This window comes from Peromyscus maniculatus, chromosome 17, assembly GCF_049852395.1.
Source record: "Peromyscus maniculatus bairdii isolate BWxNUB_F1_BW_parent chromosome 17, HU_Pman_BW_mat_3.1, whole genome shotgun sequence".
In the NCBI taxonomy this organism is placed as follows: domain Eukaryota; kingdom Metazoa; phylum Chordata; class Mammalia; order Rodentia; family Cricetidae; genus Peromyscus; species Peromyscus maniculatus.
In genome coordinates this window covers 12,347,725-12,364,616 of record NC_134868.1, presented here as the reverse complement: position 1 = coordinate 12,364,616, position 16,892 = coordinate 12,347,725, and the positions used below count along the sequence as shown (strand labels likewise).

General features: G+C 40.7%; 1 protein-coding gene across 2 annotated transcripts in view; it reads left to right on the top strand.

The window, feature by feature from the left end:
- Positions 1-1,185: 1,185 nt before the first annotated feature.
- LOC121823571 (putative ATP-dependent RNA helicase DDX60) overlaps positions 1,186-16,892 on the top strand; it is a 126,531-nt gene continuing 110,824 nt past the window's right edge. The window contains exons 1-2 of one of the 2 annotated variants that reach the window (XM_076553283.1): positions 1,186-1,382; positions 14,911-15,017. The gene's annotated coding sequence lies outside the window, so the exon portion shown is untranslated. The remainder of the gene's footprint in view (positions 1,383-14,910; positions 15,018-16,892) is intronic. The other variant, XM_076553284.1, reaches the window with a different exon arrangement.

The following is a 16,892-nucleotide window of genomic DNA, read 5'->3' as shown; positions in this document are numbered from 1 at the left end:
AGCAAAGATCTGTGAGCAACTGCATGTGGACCGGGCTACTTCGAAGTATAGTATCTTATGAAGGAGATGATTATTCCTCCTATCTGCCTAGAATGTCCTTGGGTGAATCAGCTTTATTGAGAAGAGGTCTTCTAGCCAGGTAGTAGATATAGTAAGACATTAATTAAGATATTAACTCTTAAGAGGGAGACTATAATACATAATTTTCCAATCTGTAGGATGTATCAGAACTTCACATCTCCACCCAGGCTCAGAGGAAGAACTCAGATCATGTTTTGTCAACCAGAACATAGCCTTCTGTGAATGGACTTTATACTTCCCCCTCTTCATGTGGTATTTTAATGCTAAGGAGGATCAGAGCTGATGCTTCCCTTTCTGTTATGAAGGAAACAGGAGGTATGTGGAAAGCTGACCATGAGGGAGGGGCCCATCCTTAAAGACTTTCAAAGTGGTGAATGTTTGTCGAGCTAGGGAACATATTTATGATTTGAAAATTTATTGCTCACTGTATCCAGTGCTCTTTCCTTGTGGAATAGAGTTCTTCCAGTTCCTTACTGAGTAGAGAGCCCAGCTTCTAGTCCCATCATGGTCAAGACCACCCAAATGCAAGACTTACTTATTTTCTAGAATCAGCATTCTTAAAGCTTTCCCAAAGTCACAGGGGATACTAAACAATGGAGCTATCCAACCTAAATGGCAGGAATCAACAGGTCAGAGAGAAAGAGAGAGAGAGAGAGAGAGAGAGAGAGAGAGAGAGAGAGAGAGAGAGAGAGAGAGAGAGAGAGAGAGATAAGAAAAGGAAAAATCATTAAGGCAGAAATAAAAATTAAGTAGGCTCCCTTTTCAACTTGTTTAGTGGTGTTTATTGGCCAAAAAGATCCCAAAAAGATTAGTCACAGGATTTAGTAATCAACTCAGGCATTCTCAAATTCGTTCCTGCCCCCACCTGAGGGAGGAAAAGGCACCACATCTGGTATTCTGCTTCTATTGTCCTCTGCACTGTTGCCAGGCTTGGATGTCCTCAGATTTCTCTGTCAGAATTCCCTCCCTATTTACCTCAATAGTCTCAAAGCCTCCGTTTTCCTTGTCTTACAGTTCTGACTTTACAGAGCGATGGTAAAAGCTACATTTCCCAAATCGGCTTCTCTGATTGGTGATGAATGGAAACCGAAACTTAAAGCTGCTTCTGGGAGCAGAAGGGAAACCGAAACTGTTCTTCACGCATAAAAGGCGGCCTGCTAGCTTAGAAGCTTGCACTTTGAGGAGGGAGCAGATCCCAGGTCTCCCAGGAGCGCTCACCCTCGCCCAGGAGCAATTCTGCACTTGCTCAGCACTCTCGCTTCTGGCAGAGCAGTCCTGCCTCCGCTCTCTGCAGGCAGCAGGTCCGCTCCGGGTCTGGGCTTCGCAGGGGATGCTTCTGGTCTGGCCAGGGGCTTGCAGGGCGTGTCAAGGTCAGAGGTGTCCGGAAGGAAGGAGGGGCTGCTACGCAGCTGAGGGGACAGGACTAGGAGGGGCCTTCTTTGGGCAGTGGATCATAGACTTACTTGCCTATGCCAGAAGCCACAGCCCAGCGGATACAGAAGGAAGGGACTTGAGTGGTGAGCATGAAGGAAGAAGACATCGCGCCCAGGCTCTTGAGTGTTCTTCGTCTTAATGGGGGACTTAAAAATAGGGATAAATAAGTAGGGACCTCTGATGTGTGCACAGCCAATGAAAGTCGGGCACTGGCATCAGAAGTCCTTCTCCTGGGTGCAGAATCAGGGGTCCTACTCCACACTTGAGGAGCTAGAAGCTGAATGTGACCAACAACTCAGATGAGTTCTAGGCGCTCTTAAATTTCAGTGGCTAAGACAATTTACGTTTTTACTGCAGCAATCCCCCACCCCCTAGCATGCTTCCTTTTTGAGAAAATCAAAATATAGCCTGGTACTTCCTCTGGAGTCCAGGCTAGCCCTGAACTTGGAATAACCCCCGCCCCTCCCGGCCTCAGTCTCCCTGTTTTAGTCATCTAAGATCTAATGTATTCATGTGTAAGGAGCAGGTATTGGTTTTGTTTCCGCATAACTAATTAGCACACTCTCAGTGGCTTTAAACAAAACGAATGTATTATTTTACAGATCCTGTTCAGGCGCAGATTAACTGCTTTTGCAGAGCCCAGGTGTCGCACCTGCCTGAACTGAAGGTGTCTGGTGGGGCTGAGCTCTTCTGCCAGGCCCTGAGGTGCTCATTCTGGTTGCTTGAGGTCAGCGAGAGGACTGGAGTTCTCTGTTTTCTTGCAAGTTGTTGGATGCGGGTTACCCAGTGTCTAAAACTTTGCACTGTCATCCCTCACAGGTGGCGGGGGCCTTCCAAGCATGTAGGAGACTTTCTGTCTCATCTAGCATGATGGTAGCCTAATCACTAAGGAGACTGTCCTGTTAAATAAGGGTGGTGGGACAGACAGAAGGAAGTTATACAAGGCCAGAGTAGCAAAGTGGCAGAGGCATGGTGACCATCTTAAAACGTGACCCAAGGGGGACGAATCATCTCTTCTCCAGGTGCTTTTATAGGAACTCAGCCCTTCTATCAGCAGCTCCAACATTCTGTTCCACTGTTTATGATTTCCTTGACTTCCCTGCAACCCCTCCTAATTCCCCCTCTTCCATTTTCTTCCTCATTTTATTGAAGATGTCTGCAAGCATAATACAAATATTCTGACAATACTGAGTTTCGAAGATATATCTTTTGAGCTTCCTCTATCCCGTTATGATTTATAGGGCCTGAGTGACATGTGTAGTGTCCTGTAGACATCTCCTGCTGTGTCGTTAGTATGTCTCTCTTCTCTACATGTCCTGTAAATTAGTCGTTGTTGCTAGCGATTTGGGTGTCGACGTTTGCCCCTGTGCTTCTTCTCCTGTCTCAAGATCTCTTCCTGCCCTGGGAGTTGTAAAATGGTGACACACTACTGAGTCTTCGATGTTTCTTAGCTGGAGTGCTTTTAGGGAAGGGACTGTCCCTTACAGTGTTTAGTGGCTTATTTAAATAGTCTTTTTCGGGAGGGCAGCTGAACAACTTGGTTTTAGAAGTTGTTTCTGATCCATTATATTTAGATACTGTCCCCACTTACTTTGTGGAGGAGAAGGCACTTAGCATCCTTTCCTTCCTTTCTTATTTAGTAATCTCCTCAATTCTGTTGCTCTATTGCTATTCATACACACACATATGTAATAAATATACACAGATGTACATTATATATTATAAAATATAATTTTTAATACATTTTATAATTATGTATATATAATCAAGATCTATCATGTTTTGCAGGATTTTGTGACCATTGTAATTTGTTTCCCATAGTGAGTCAAAAGCAGAAACTAGTATATAATTTTTAGATTTATTTTTATTTATTTATTTATTTATTCACTTATTTTGGTTTTTCTGAGACGGGGGTTTTTCTATATAGCTTTGGAGCCTGTCTGGGAACTTGCTCTGTAGACCAGGCTGGCCTCAAACTCATAGAGATCCGCCTGCCTCTGTCTCTGTAGTGCTAGGATTAAAGGCATGTCCGCCACCACTGCCCAGATTAGATTTATTTTTAATTGTGTGTGGGTGTGTGTGGGTGTGTATGGGGATGTGCATATGAGTGCAAATGTACTAGGAGACCTGAGGCATTGGATCTCCTGAAGCTGGAATTATAGGCAGTTGTGAGCCTCTGGACTGAGTTCTAGGAACAGAACTCGAGTCCGCTACAACAGCAGTGCACAGTAATTATTGTGTTACCTGTCATCTTTCCAGTCCCTATGTACCTGTTTCTTAAAGGCACAGTATGCTTGTGGGAATTAGAGGATAACTCTCAGGAGTGTGTTCTCTTCCTGTATCAACTCTTAGGAGTGTGTTCTCTTTCTGTCTCAAGGGTGGAACTCAGATAATCAGACTGGGTGGCCAGCACCTTTACCTACTTACTGAGCATTTTTATTGGCCCAATAATGGAAATATTATTGGAAATAATTTGAATAATTCATATTATGGAAATATTGCATTATAGATGCAATCTTCTAATTTGGCTGGAAAATGGAGTTTTCTATCATTGTGACTACCACTGGAAATAGGCTTTTCCAACATTTAAACTATGTACACAGCTCCATTGGATCTTTTAAATCTTGCATTGTTTCACTGTTTTCTGAGAATTCTCCTGCTTTCTTTAAATAAAATTATAATTCAGGATACATAATTGGTGGAATTTCTCACTTTTTAATGACAAGTTATATCTTCTAGCATTCTCAATGAACTGAAATGTATGTTTGGTGCAGAATTCTGCCTCTAAGGTATTTTCTTTTAGAAATTAGAAGGTGTATTTTTTTCCCATAAAACTATCCACCAATATTGCTTATTTTAATTCTTTTGAACAGCCTGCCAGGCACACTTTAAAAAGTTTTTTAAACGTGTTCATATATTTCTACAGGTTAATATAGAGAAAGTAAATAAATCATGTAACTTAAAATTGTATGGTCTGATTGGCAATAAGTCTTAAAACCTAGGTGTTTTGTCTAAAATATGGATACCTCTGTCCACTTCATTAGGTTTTTGTTTGTTTTTCTGTTTGTTCGTTTTTTGTTTTTCTTGTTATTTTTGTTGTTTCCTTGTCTTTTTCCCTTAATATGTGGGGAAGCTTTTCAACTGATTTTTTTGAAGCTCCATTCTAACAATGAATATTACTTTGAAACTACATACTTGACCAATTTTATTCCTATTCATTTTGGTTTCTTAATCTGTCATTTTTTTCTTAGTATTTTCCTGTTTGTTTTCCCCCTTTCATTGTCTCAGAATTTTTTGTATGTTTATCCTCAGACTCTGAACTCTGGGGAGCGGCACTTTTATATTTCATTTAATGGAGGTGCTTTTTCATTCCATATTGTAGAAGAGAACTTATGCATACATGTTGTTAATAGCTTGCCATGTATTAATGGCTTGCTTGGGATGAGTTAATGCTCGAGCCCAGGTGATTCCTGGATGAGTACAGTATTGATATTTGTAGACACTAACTAGTCTCAGTGTCCCAAGAAAGCTTGAACCAGTGAGACTCGTGAGATCTGGGATGACTCTCTGTCTTGGCCTTTGGTCTGTCTCTGTGAAACCTTCTGGCTGAAGACGAGATATAAAGCAGTTTGTTTTTAGGGTGATAGCCAGCTGCATTTTTATATCACCATCTCAGAATGAAACACCCCAAAAACAAACTTCAGAGATATACATGTTGACACACACAGGAATCCCATAAAAACATAAAACCAGAAGCCATATTACATATGCTAAGGACCTGTAAGATAGAAAAAAATTGCTCTGACTAAACATTATAAGACAAAAAACCCCAAAGATGCCTTGAGTTTCTGTTGCCTGTCTACTGCTGGACATGAGACCTACCCTTAAGAGTGGATTGTTTCCACAGTGAGACTCCTTCAGAGAAAACCAACTTTTCATTTGCAAGTGACTACCTGTTAGGGATAGCTTCTAGGTTAGGCAATGGGGCCTATGTTCACTTTTCTAGGACCCCATTTGGTGAAGACTCATGCAGGCCCTTGTGCATACTGCCACAGTCTCTGAGTTTATATATGCACCAGACCTGTCATGTCTGGAAGTCCTTGGTTCCTTGGTGTCCTCCATCTCCTCTGGCTCTTCCACACTTTCCACCTCCTCTTGGATTTCCCTGAGCCCCGAGAGAAGGGGTTTGATGGAGATACTCCTTTTAGGGCTACGTGTTCCAAAGGTCTCTCACTTTCTGCACGTGTTTGGCTGTGGGTCTCTGTACTTGCTCCCATTGGCTGCAAGAAGATGGCTGCCAGGCACAGATCTGTGAGTACAGCAGAATGTCCTTATGAGTCACTTTATTGCTGTATTCCTTTTGCAGAACAGTAGCATTTTGTTTTCCCTAGGTCCCTAGCCTGTCTAGTCTCCCATTCTTGGCCACTCAGGCAGCACAGGGCATGAGTTCTATCTATCTCATGGCGTAGGCCTTATTGTTTGGTTACTCCCACCAGCTTTGTGCCACTATTGCCCTAGCATATTGCACTAGCAGGTCACTCTTGTAGATCAAAGGGTTTGTAGCTGGTTTGGTGTCTGCCTTTCTCCTTTGCTAGCTTCCAGAGTACCTTGCAGTAGCATGACAACCAGCTCATAGAAATGAAGCCTCTAAGTAGGCACAAGCTTGATTTCTCCTTGTTCAATGAGTTGGTTAGAGGTTGTCTTCAGCAGCAGGGCCTTATTGTCAGTGTGTGGAGAACCACCAATAGCCTTGGCAGTAGCCTGGGTTATTGGAGACTTCCCACGGGACTTTTTGACCAAGAACTACATTAGATGTAACCCATTCCTGGTACTGGAAGCTTTATTTGGTAACAGGAGATGTCAAGTTGTAGCTCTGTCTCCCCCATTGTTTGGCAAATTCATTTAGATTGACTTCATATATGCATTTATGATAGGAAGCTTATACTGTATTAGGTTTCCACATGACCCCTTCAAGTGTTCCTTGGTTTTAACTGTCCCTCTCCACTATCTCTCTCTTGCCCCATTCTATTCCACCCCCCCCAGCCCATCCACCCATAATTAGCTATTCATTTCCATTCCCTAGGGAGATCTCACCTTCATCCTAGTCCCTTGCTATCTACCTAAGCTCTGTGGTTATATGAATTGTAGCTTGCTTATCAATTACTTAACAGCTAACATCCACATATGAGTGAATACATATCATATTTGCCTTTTTGGGTCTGAGTTACCTCACTCAGGATGATTTCCTTTCTAGTTCCATCCATTTACCTGTGAATTTTATTTTTTATAATAATGAGTATAAATTCATTCTGTTAAATGTGAGTAATAATTCATTCTGTAAATGTACCAAGTTTTCTTTATCCATTCACCCATTGATGTTGTTTATTAATAGGCAGCAATTATGAATGCAATGAGTATGGTTGAGCAATTGTCTCTTGTGGTGGTATTGTGTTCCCCAAAATATTGTGTACTCTAATAAATTTATCTGGGGTCAGAGAACAGACAGCCACTAGATACAAAGGCTAGAAAATAGTGGCACTCACACCTTTAATCCTAGCATTCCAGAGATAGAAATCCCTCTGGATCTCTGTGAGTTCAAGGCCACATTGGAAATAGCCAAGCATGGTGATACGCCTTTAATCCCAGAAAGCCAGCCTTTAATCCCAGGGAGTGGTGGTAGAAAGCAAAAAGATATATAAGGCGTGAAGACCAGAAACTAGAAGATTTTGGCTGGTTGAGCATTCAGGCTTTTGAGCAGTAATTCAGCTGAGACCCATTCTGGATGAGGACTCAGAGGCCTCCAGTCTGAGGAGACAAGACCAGCTGATGATTCGGCGAGGTGAGATAACTGTGGCTTGTTCTTGTCTCTCTGATCTACCAGCATTGACCCTAATAACTGGCCTTGGGTTTGATTTTATGAATAAGAACTTTTAAAATTCCTGCTACAGTCTCTGTGGTAGGATGAAACATCTTTTGACTATATAGTTTAGAGTGGTAAGACTAGATCTTGAGGTAGACTGATTCCCATCTTTCTGAGGAACTGCCACACTGATTTCCATAGTGGCTGTACAAGTTTGCATTCCCACCAGCAGTGGATGAATGTTCCCCTGTTCCCACATCTGTGCCAGCATGAGCTATCACTTTTAAATTTGAACTTGACCATCCTGATTGGTGTAAGATGAAGCCTAAAAGTATTTTTAATACGTATTTCCCTGATAATTAAAGGCATTGGACATTTCTTTAAGTGCTTCTCAGTCATTTGAGTTTCCTTTTTTCAGAATTCTGTTTAGATCTGTCTCCGTTTTTTGATTTTTGGTATTTGTTTTCTTGATAGTGTTTTGAGTATTTACGTATATTGGATATTAGCTCTCTAGTGGATATGTAGTTGGTAAAAAGTACTTTTCAGTTTTGCAGACTGCCATTTTGTTTGAATGGTGGTGTCCTTTGCCATAGAGAAACATTTCAGCTTCATGAAGTTTCATTTGTTAATTAATGTTCTTAATTTTTGTGTTATCAGTATTCTGTGCAAAAGTCTTCCTGTGCCAATGAGTTTAAAACCATTCTCCATGTTCTCTTCTATCAGATTTAGTGTATCTGGCCTCATGTTGATGTCTTTGATTTGCTTGGAGTTGAGTTTTGTGTGGGATAATACCTATGAAAATATTTGGATTTTTTTTACATTCAGCCATCCAATTTGCCCAGCACCATTTGTTGAAGATGTGTGTTTAGTTGTTTTTGTTTTGATTTTAGCCCTGAGGTTAAATTATCAATGAGTAATGTTTGTTGATTCCAGTTACTTTGTTATTGTGGTATGGGTTTTATTTTATAGCTTTTTCTCACCGGCGTTGGTGGTACACGCCTTTAATCCCAGCACTCAGGAGGCAGAGGCAGATGGATCTCTGTGAGTTCCAGGCCAGCCTGGTCTACAAAGCGAGTTCCAGGAAAGGCGCAAAGCTACACAAAGAAACTCTGTCTTGAAAAACCATAAAAAACAAAACAAAACAAAACAAAAAAAACTTTTTTCTCCTTCTTTTGATCTGATATTATTGATTACTTATATTTTCTCAAATGTGCTTAAGCTTTTCAGGTTGAATTTGTCCTTCTAAAACCTTTTGTAGGGCTGAATTTATAAATAGATATTGCTAAATTTTGTTTTTATCCTGGAGTGTCTTTCTCCCATATTGTGATGGAATGTTTTACTCAGTGGTCTGGGCTGGTATCTGTGTTCTCTTAGGGCTTGGAGAACATGTTTCCAGACCCTGCTAGCTTTTAGAATCTCCATTGAGAAATCAGGTGTTGTTCTAAAATATGTTTACATATTATTTCGTTTGTAGGGTTGCTAGACTCTAGAGGAGATGTATTGTCCTTGCTGTTATTGATTATGCTTTTACAGTGGCTTATAGGCCAATTTGGGATCATTGCAATTCTAGGTGCTGATAACTGGTCTCGTCTTTTTTGGGTGTGCGTTCCATTCCTTGTATTCTGTTGCCCTCTCTGGATGGTGGCTGTGTGTTGCCTGGTAGTTAATGCTTCTAAGATCCTACTTGGTGTGGCCATTGAGGGTTCAAGTTAGAATGTGTTTCTTGGTATATGGGGGCTGACACTTAGCGATGAAAATGGGCTGGGGAATGGGCTAATGGGGTTCCCAAGGGAGAAGAAAGCAGGCTATGCTGCCAAGATCTGCACATTCCTCTGGGAATGGGGGCAGAGACTGAAGAGTGGCAATATCCAGCAGTCTGCTACAAAGCTGGGAATGAGACTGGGAGGTTGGATTTGGAACAGAGGAGTGAGAGTGAAGATCTGGAGGTTTCCTAGCTCTTCCCTGGCCAGCATAGCTCTTTATATTATCTTTTGAAATAATATACCAATGCTTCAGGTCTAGTCTGCCATCACTAGACCCAACAGCAAGCTTCCTGTACACCTCATACTACTAGATACTCTTTTCCTTGGTCCAGAAAACAGTTTGCTGTTTCCTCCAGGTCTCAAGAGGAACAGATATCTTTTGTATCCCATGCTGCAACTGCAGGGTTAACATAAAAGGGTTTTTGGTTCTGTGTGTTTTTCTCTCTTGCCTCCCTTCTTGCCTGTGCAAGGTCATTGGAGACTTCGGTGTCTTGGCCTGCTCTTGCTGGAGTACAGCATTCTGTAACTCTCGGAGTCATGTGAGTATATAATGTGTAAGGGGGATAAAATGTGTGAGAATCTTAAAACCCCAGAAGCTCTGCATAAGGACAACAGCAGCCTGGGAGTGTGGCTGACTATGGACAGATATTCTCCATGTGTTGCGTCATGTCGTAAGTGAACCTTGGATCCCCTTCTACTTGAATACAGTTTGTCAGTTTGCTTGTTATGTCGTTCTTTCTCACAGAATTGAGGAAGTCAAATGAAAAGGAGTCAGTGAGTAGGAGAGAGAAGGATAGAATCTGAAGAGGGTGCATTTTCCATTAAAAAAAAAAACAGGTCAAAATAAAAAGGGCATTTAAAAAAATTAAGAAAGATTTTTGACACGAAGTAAAATGCCATTTTGGCCTTGGGCAAAGACTAGATTATTCCAAAATGGAAGAGGAGAGATGAGGGCATTATCAGGAGGTTCGCTTGACACCACAGGACAACCAAATGAGTTGTGAAGGCTTTGTGGAGGATGATGAGTCACGGGATGGATGTAGTGATTACTGAAGGTTATTGATTAGCAGATTGTATTTGTAAACTTACATACATGTATGTAAGAATTCTAATTTAAGAATAAGAGGCCATGGATTTGAGAGGGGGTGAAAGGGACAGAGGAGGAATTGGGGGAAAGAGAGAGAGGGAGAGTGATGTAAAGAAAGTATTCATGTATGAAATCCTCAAAAGGGAAGTTTAAAATATTCCCAAGGTCAAATCTTAGTTCATTCTTATAAAACTTGAAACCAGTCATCTTTTAAAAGTTGGCTTAAGTTATTTATCTTCTCTGCTAACATGTGGTTTAAAAAAATCAGATTTTATGGTTAATCAAGATGATCATGTTTTTTGTTGTCAGACATTTTGGAAAAATGACTTTAAAGAAGTAGTTTATTTAAGGATTTGTTTTAAAATCTTTTAAAAGAGCCAATGAAATGGCTCAGCAGATAAGGGTACTAGCTACCACATCTGAGAACCTGAACTCCATCCCAGGACACACTTGGTGGAAGGTGATAGCATACTCCAGACATTGACCTCTGACCTCCACATTTATATGTGCATATACTCAAAACAGAGAAATAAAACTCAATAAAAATTTAAAGAATCTCTTAAATGCCACTTTATAAACAACAATTTTGGTACGACTTTGGCTAAAGTTAATGATATTGCTTTGCTGGTTCCTAAGCTTCCTGTAAAACCCTCATGGCTCAGCTAAGTCTTTGTCATCCACTACATCTAAGTAAATAAAAACTACATATAAACAAACAAACAAATATAACTCTAATGAGCATTTCTTTTACAAGTTAGTTTTTTACAAAATATTCTCCTATTCAATCTTTGTTTTCAGTCTGTTGATTTTTCTACAGAAGTCTGCCCCCGCGAGAAGAAAGTGGGGTACACTTGGAAGGTACTAGGTCATCACGCACAGGACAGACAGAATTAACCTTGGGACTGTAGTACAGGTGGATAGCCAAAGAGCCATCCTCACCTTCTAGTTGTTGAAATTTGAACAAATAAAAGGGGTTTCATTGGTATTGACATCTCAACGTCAGTCAGAGTCTTTCCCTCCCCCAAAGTGGTGTTAGGTTAGACAAACCAGGACAGAAGTCATTGCAGTATCAGGACAGTGGGGATGAAATTACCAGATGGCTAATCAGCACTGTCTTCAGGGAAGATTGTTCAGAGACAAGGATAGGGGCACGGGGGTTGTCAGAAGAGAAATTTTAGCCACCTTGGCCTTGGCAGGAGGGGAGAAACAATTTTTCACAGGATTTGCTAACAATTCTTTATATACAGCCACGAACCAAAATAGTTTATAATATTTCTTCTGGTGCAAAGAAAAGGGAGTCTTTTCAATTTCTATCTACCTTTCATCCCCTGACTTCCAGTTCTTAAAGCCCCCAGGAAAGCCTCTCTGTTATCAGGGAAGTCTTCCTACTGTGATCATCTTTGGATATAACTGGATAAAGGTGTCTTTGCTCACAGTGGAGAATGAAGAGCATGTATGGATGGATACAGGTGTCATTGCTCACAGTGGAGATCCACAGGGCATGTGTGGATGATACAGGTGTCGTTGCTCACAGTGGAGAATGAAGGGCACGTGTGGATGATACAGGCACTTTTTTCTCCCTGGAGGCACTTTTGTATTCCATATCCCAGAAAGCAATCTATATATACATGTTATTAACAGCTTAGCATGTATGTACTGCTATGACTTGCTTGTCCTGAGCTGACTCCCCTGGTCAGGTAGTATTTGGAAGAGTGCAGGGTTGATACTAAACTCAGATGTCCTGAGAATGGTGCAAGACAAATGGTGTTAACCAGAGAGGGGGCACACATCAGAAGTCTCAGAAGTGTGGTTGACATCCCAATCAGAATGGTTGCCTGAGCTCTGGGATGATCGCCTGTTTTGCCCTTCCTGTTAGGCCTGCTGGTTAGAGATGAGATGGAAAGCATCTCATCTAAACCTAAAAGATTGCTTTTAGGTTGATCTCCTCAGATCCTTTTTCTCACATCACCACCTCTCTTAATGAAGCCTAACTTACATATTTATTACTTCCTGTTCATTATTTGGTTCTGTTCTGTTAGTTTTTGTGGTAACAGACAACCTGAATGTGGTATCCAGATTAACACCTAGAGATTATAACAGGCTTATTTTATTGTTTGGTATTTTCTATTGATGGTATTGAGAACTGAACCCAAGGTATCACACATGGGAGGCAAGTGCTCTATCAATGAGGTACATCCTTAACCTTAAAAAAATCTACTGAGAACCAGGGTCTTGCTGGTTTTCTTCTGATTGTTTAAGTAATCAGTATTGTTTGTTTTTGTTCTTATGGGGGCCTGCTACTCAGTTCCCAAATAAATCACATACAGAGGCTTATTTTTAATTATGAATGGCCGACCTTAGCTTGGCTTAGTTTCTCTCCAGCTTTCCTTAACTTAAATTATCCCATCTACCTTTTGCCTCTGGGCTTTTCTCGTTCCCTTCTGTAAATCTTATCCCTACTCTGTGGCTTGCTGTGTGGCTGGGTGGCTGGCCCCTGGGTTCTCCTCCTCTGACTACCTATTTATTTATATTTCTCCCAGATTTCTCCTTCTATATATTTCTCTCCTGCCAGCCCTGCCTATTTCTCTCTCCTGCCTCATTATTGGCCATTCAGTTCTTCATTAGATCATTGGATGTTTTAGACAGGCACAGGAACACAGCTTGACAGAGTTAAACAAATGCAACATAAACAAAATAACACACCTTAGAATAATATTCTATATTTACCCCTTTTGTTTAAATAAAAATAAAGGTTTTAACTTTAACACATTAAAACTACATTCAACAAAAACAATTATCAAGTAGCAATTACATTTACAAAATTCTGTCCATTTGTAGTTAGCATATTCAAAGAAAATAACGCATTAGCTATCCTTTCTTAGTGAATTCAAAGTTTTACACCTAATTTACTTTCTATTATATCTGAGGAAAACTGCAACTATTACTATATAGCCTTCATCTCCATCAAAGGCCCCGAAGGATGTGATATTATCTAACAACAGGGACATTTGGCTGCCTGGACAGTTACCCAAAGTTCCTCTGAAATGTTGGTGCATCCATCTTCAGGCTACAGGCTCAGACTATCTGGCAGACTTTTAAGTGAAGCAGGAAATTTGAAAGACTGTCCTTCCTTGTTTTGGCAAAGTTCAGCAGTCTCTTTCCTGTGTGTCCTGAAGAATATCTGGCAGACTCTTCTGTGAAGCAGGAATTTTGAAGGACTCTCCTGCCTTGTTTTGGCAAAGTTCAACAGTTTTTTTCCTGTGGGTTCTGCATGTCCAGTCTCCACAGCACATAGCCAACCAGTGAAAGGCAAGAGCAGTTTCTTTGCCCAGTGGCTAAGCTTGCCACAAGAAAGCAAACACCATAAAGAGTTTCTTCAATTCTCAACATCTCTGAAGTAAATTTGTGCTGCCAGGAACAGATGTATCTCATTGTCATGAAAAACTTTATGTTAACAAAACATTTTAAATGCCATATGCTGTAGGTCTTTAAAAGGTTTGAAGACCATCTATTTATCTAAAATATATCTCTATATGATCTGTAAAGCATACCTAACATATCTACAAATTTGATTATTATAAATGGCTAATTACTAACCTGTGTTTCCTGATTAGCCTATATAGTTTATAATAACACCTTTCTCAAAAACTTGAATTTTACTTTACATTTTAAAATAAACGGCATAGGTACAATACCTCAAGCAAGAATAGGAACATATACACAATATATTGTTACAAAAACAACCTTAAATTTTTATCAATATACAAAAATCCTTTAAACAAGAGTAGAAACATATACACAGTGTAACCAAAATAAATTTATATCAATATACTATATTCCCCTAAATGATAACAAACATCTGTAGCCCACCAAATAACTAAAAGTTTCCCACATCCCTCTTGGGGATATGGACATTGTGTTCTTCAAACTGCTTCCTGCTGTCTGTGGTTGAAGTATCTTTAGGGTGCCAGAGAGAAAAGTTTGAGATAATGACCAAGTCCTGGGAAGACCAGCAGTAACCTTTGCTGATAGATATTACCAGTCAGGAGGTCTTACCTGATCAAACCTAATCCATATTAACCCCGAAGGAATCAACAGCCTCTCATCTCCTGTGGGAACAAAACTCCAAACCCCTCCTCTTTTTTTTGTAACCTATTTAAGACTCATTTTCCCTTGCCTGTTCAGTTCTCACCGACTGGTCATTCTCCTTTTGAGATTGGTACAATGTGGAGAACTCCAGCTAATGCACAATTACCAAAATTGAGGACTGTATAGGTAATGGAGACTTTTTTTCCAGGAAAGTGTCTGAAATCCTTAACTTGGGGTACAAGATTCTTTAAAATCTGATTCTTCTTGTCTTTCCAGTTTAATCTCCAACCAGTCACCCTGTGCTTTGCCATATAGAACAGACCACGGAATCTCCAAATTCATCATGTAGTGCCATCATATTCTTGTGTCTTAATTAACATGATGCTGATTTTTTTTCCTGGACTGCCATGCCTTACCTTCCCCAGCAAGCTTCCGTAGTTCATTATCTTTACACCCAATTCTCAAAACCTATGAGTATAAGGATCTGATTTTGCCTTTCTTATTAAAGAGCTCCTTTGTTCCCTGTGCCCTTGCTGTTGACACACTCAACAGTCCATACTGTTATGCTTAACTTGGTTTCCTCTGATCTCTACCAGGGTCTGAAGACCTGCTTTAGATACACTTGAGTACACTGTGGGCAAGTATGGCATGTGGTGATGAGTGATGCTCTATGAGGCTCTGAAAATACAAGTACCTGGGTGAGGTAAGAGATCCATGCCTACACTTGTGCCCAAGTACTTCTTAAGCATCCTGGGCCACAGCCATCCCTTCTTTCTTCAGATTTAATCATTCCCCCAGACACACATTCTCAGTCATTTTAATATTTGGTATCAGTGTTTGGATCACCACTGTATGTTCCTGTTTTAATATTATGGGATAGAGATCTCTGTCTTCTGACTTATCTGTTTATGTAACTCTCTGTGTATGTATCTGTCTATCTATCTATCTATCTATCTATCTATCTATCTATCTATCTATCTATTTATCTATCTCTGTGTATCTTTCTATCTATCTACATAATAAAATCTACTTGTTAACAGACTTAGACATACTCTGCAACAGACATCTGAGCATTTGGCTATGCCTCTAAAATATTTCTTTCTAGGTCATCTTTGCAGTCTCCTCTTTACTAAAATTTATTAATTATTAGTAATCCTTAGAATTTTGTATTTAGTCCCTTCACTTCTATGATGCTATATCTCTGTGTCCAAGCAAGCTCGTTTGTCCCAGTGGCCATTTTTTAAATCATTAATGAGATATCATTACAGATCTATTCAGACATGGTTGAGACCTTGTGTTTTATTTTATTTGATTAAGAATTTTTTCATTCATTTTACATACCAATCACCGATCCCCCTCTTCCCTCCTCCCAGTCTTCCAGCATCACCTCCCCAGGACCCCCCCATTCCCTCCTATAAGAAGGGAATTGACTTCATGAGGAGTCAGCAGAGCCTACATTCAGTAGAGGCACGTCCAAGCCCCTCCCCCTGCCTCAAGGCTGTGTGAGATGTCCCACCATAGGTAGTGGGCTCCAAAAAGCCAGCTCATGTACCAGGGATGGATCCTGATCCTACAGCCAAGGAGTCCCTAAAGCAGATCAAGCTACACAACTGTCTTGCTTATGTAGAATGCCTCGTCCAGTCCCGTGGAGGCTCCACAGCTGTTGATCCAAATTTCAAGAGTTCCCACTAGTTTGTTTGGTTGTGAGACCTTGTGTTTGATGTCTAGCCTTCCACATTTAAGAATCTACATTACATGGCCTAGGGTAAGTCTCAAAGCAGGTCAAATTTAGGTAGACCATACATGAGTTCATGACCTTGGCTTGACTTGTGGTCGTATTCCAAGATTCTGGCATCAGAGAATGGCCTAATAATCTATGCTGTGGCATGAATTACAGTGTGTGTGTGTGTGTGTGTGTGTGTGTGTGTGTGTGTGTGACTGTATGTGTGATGCATGCTTTTGCATGAGTGCATTTGTGTGCTGCTGCACATTCATTTGGAGGACCAAGGAGGCTATAGAGAGTTTTCTGCTACTGTTCTTCTTTTTGATTGCCTTGAGACAGGATCTACCACTAAACTGGGAGCTTGCTATTTTGCCTAGACTCACTAGTCAGTGGGCTCCCAGTGACTGCCTGTCTCCCTTCCCTAATGCCAGTGACAGAGCTATGCAGCTGTGTCTGGGTTTTCACATGGGTGCCGGAGATTTGAACTCAGTTCTTCATGCTTTCCTAGCAAGCACTCTTGTATATGTAAACATCTCTCATCCCTGAATTAGAATCTTCAGAGTCTTCCTTGACAGCCCATTTCTCTGCTCTTCTCTGCCCCTACTGGGTTTGTCAATGACATCTTACTTACCTACCTTTTAACATCTGTCAAATAGACTCACACCTTTCCAGACTTATTACCTAGACCTCCCATTCAGCTGTAACTTCATCAAGCTGCCATCATTTCTTTGCCCAGCAGCAGCTTTCTCTCTGCCTGCTGACAAGAACTTTGCTCCTACCGCTGTACTGTGCTGGAGTAATCTTTACAAAATGCAAAGCCATCACATCTCCTGAAAATCCTTAGTAGCTAACTAT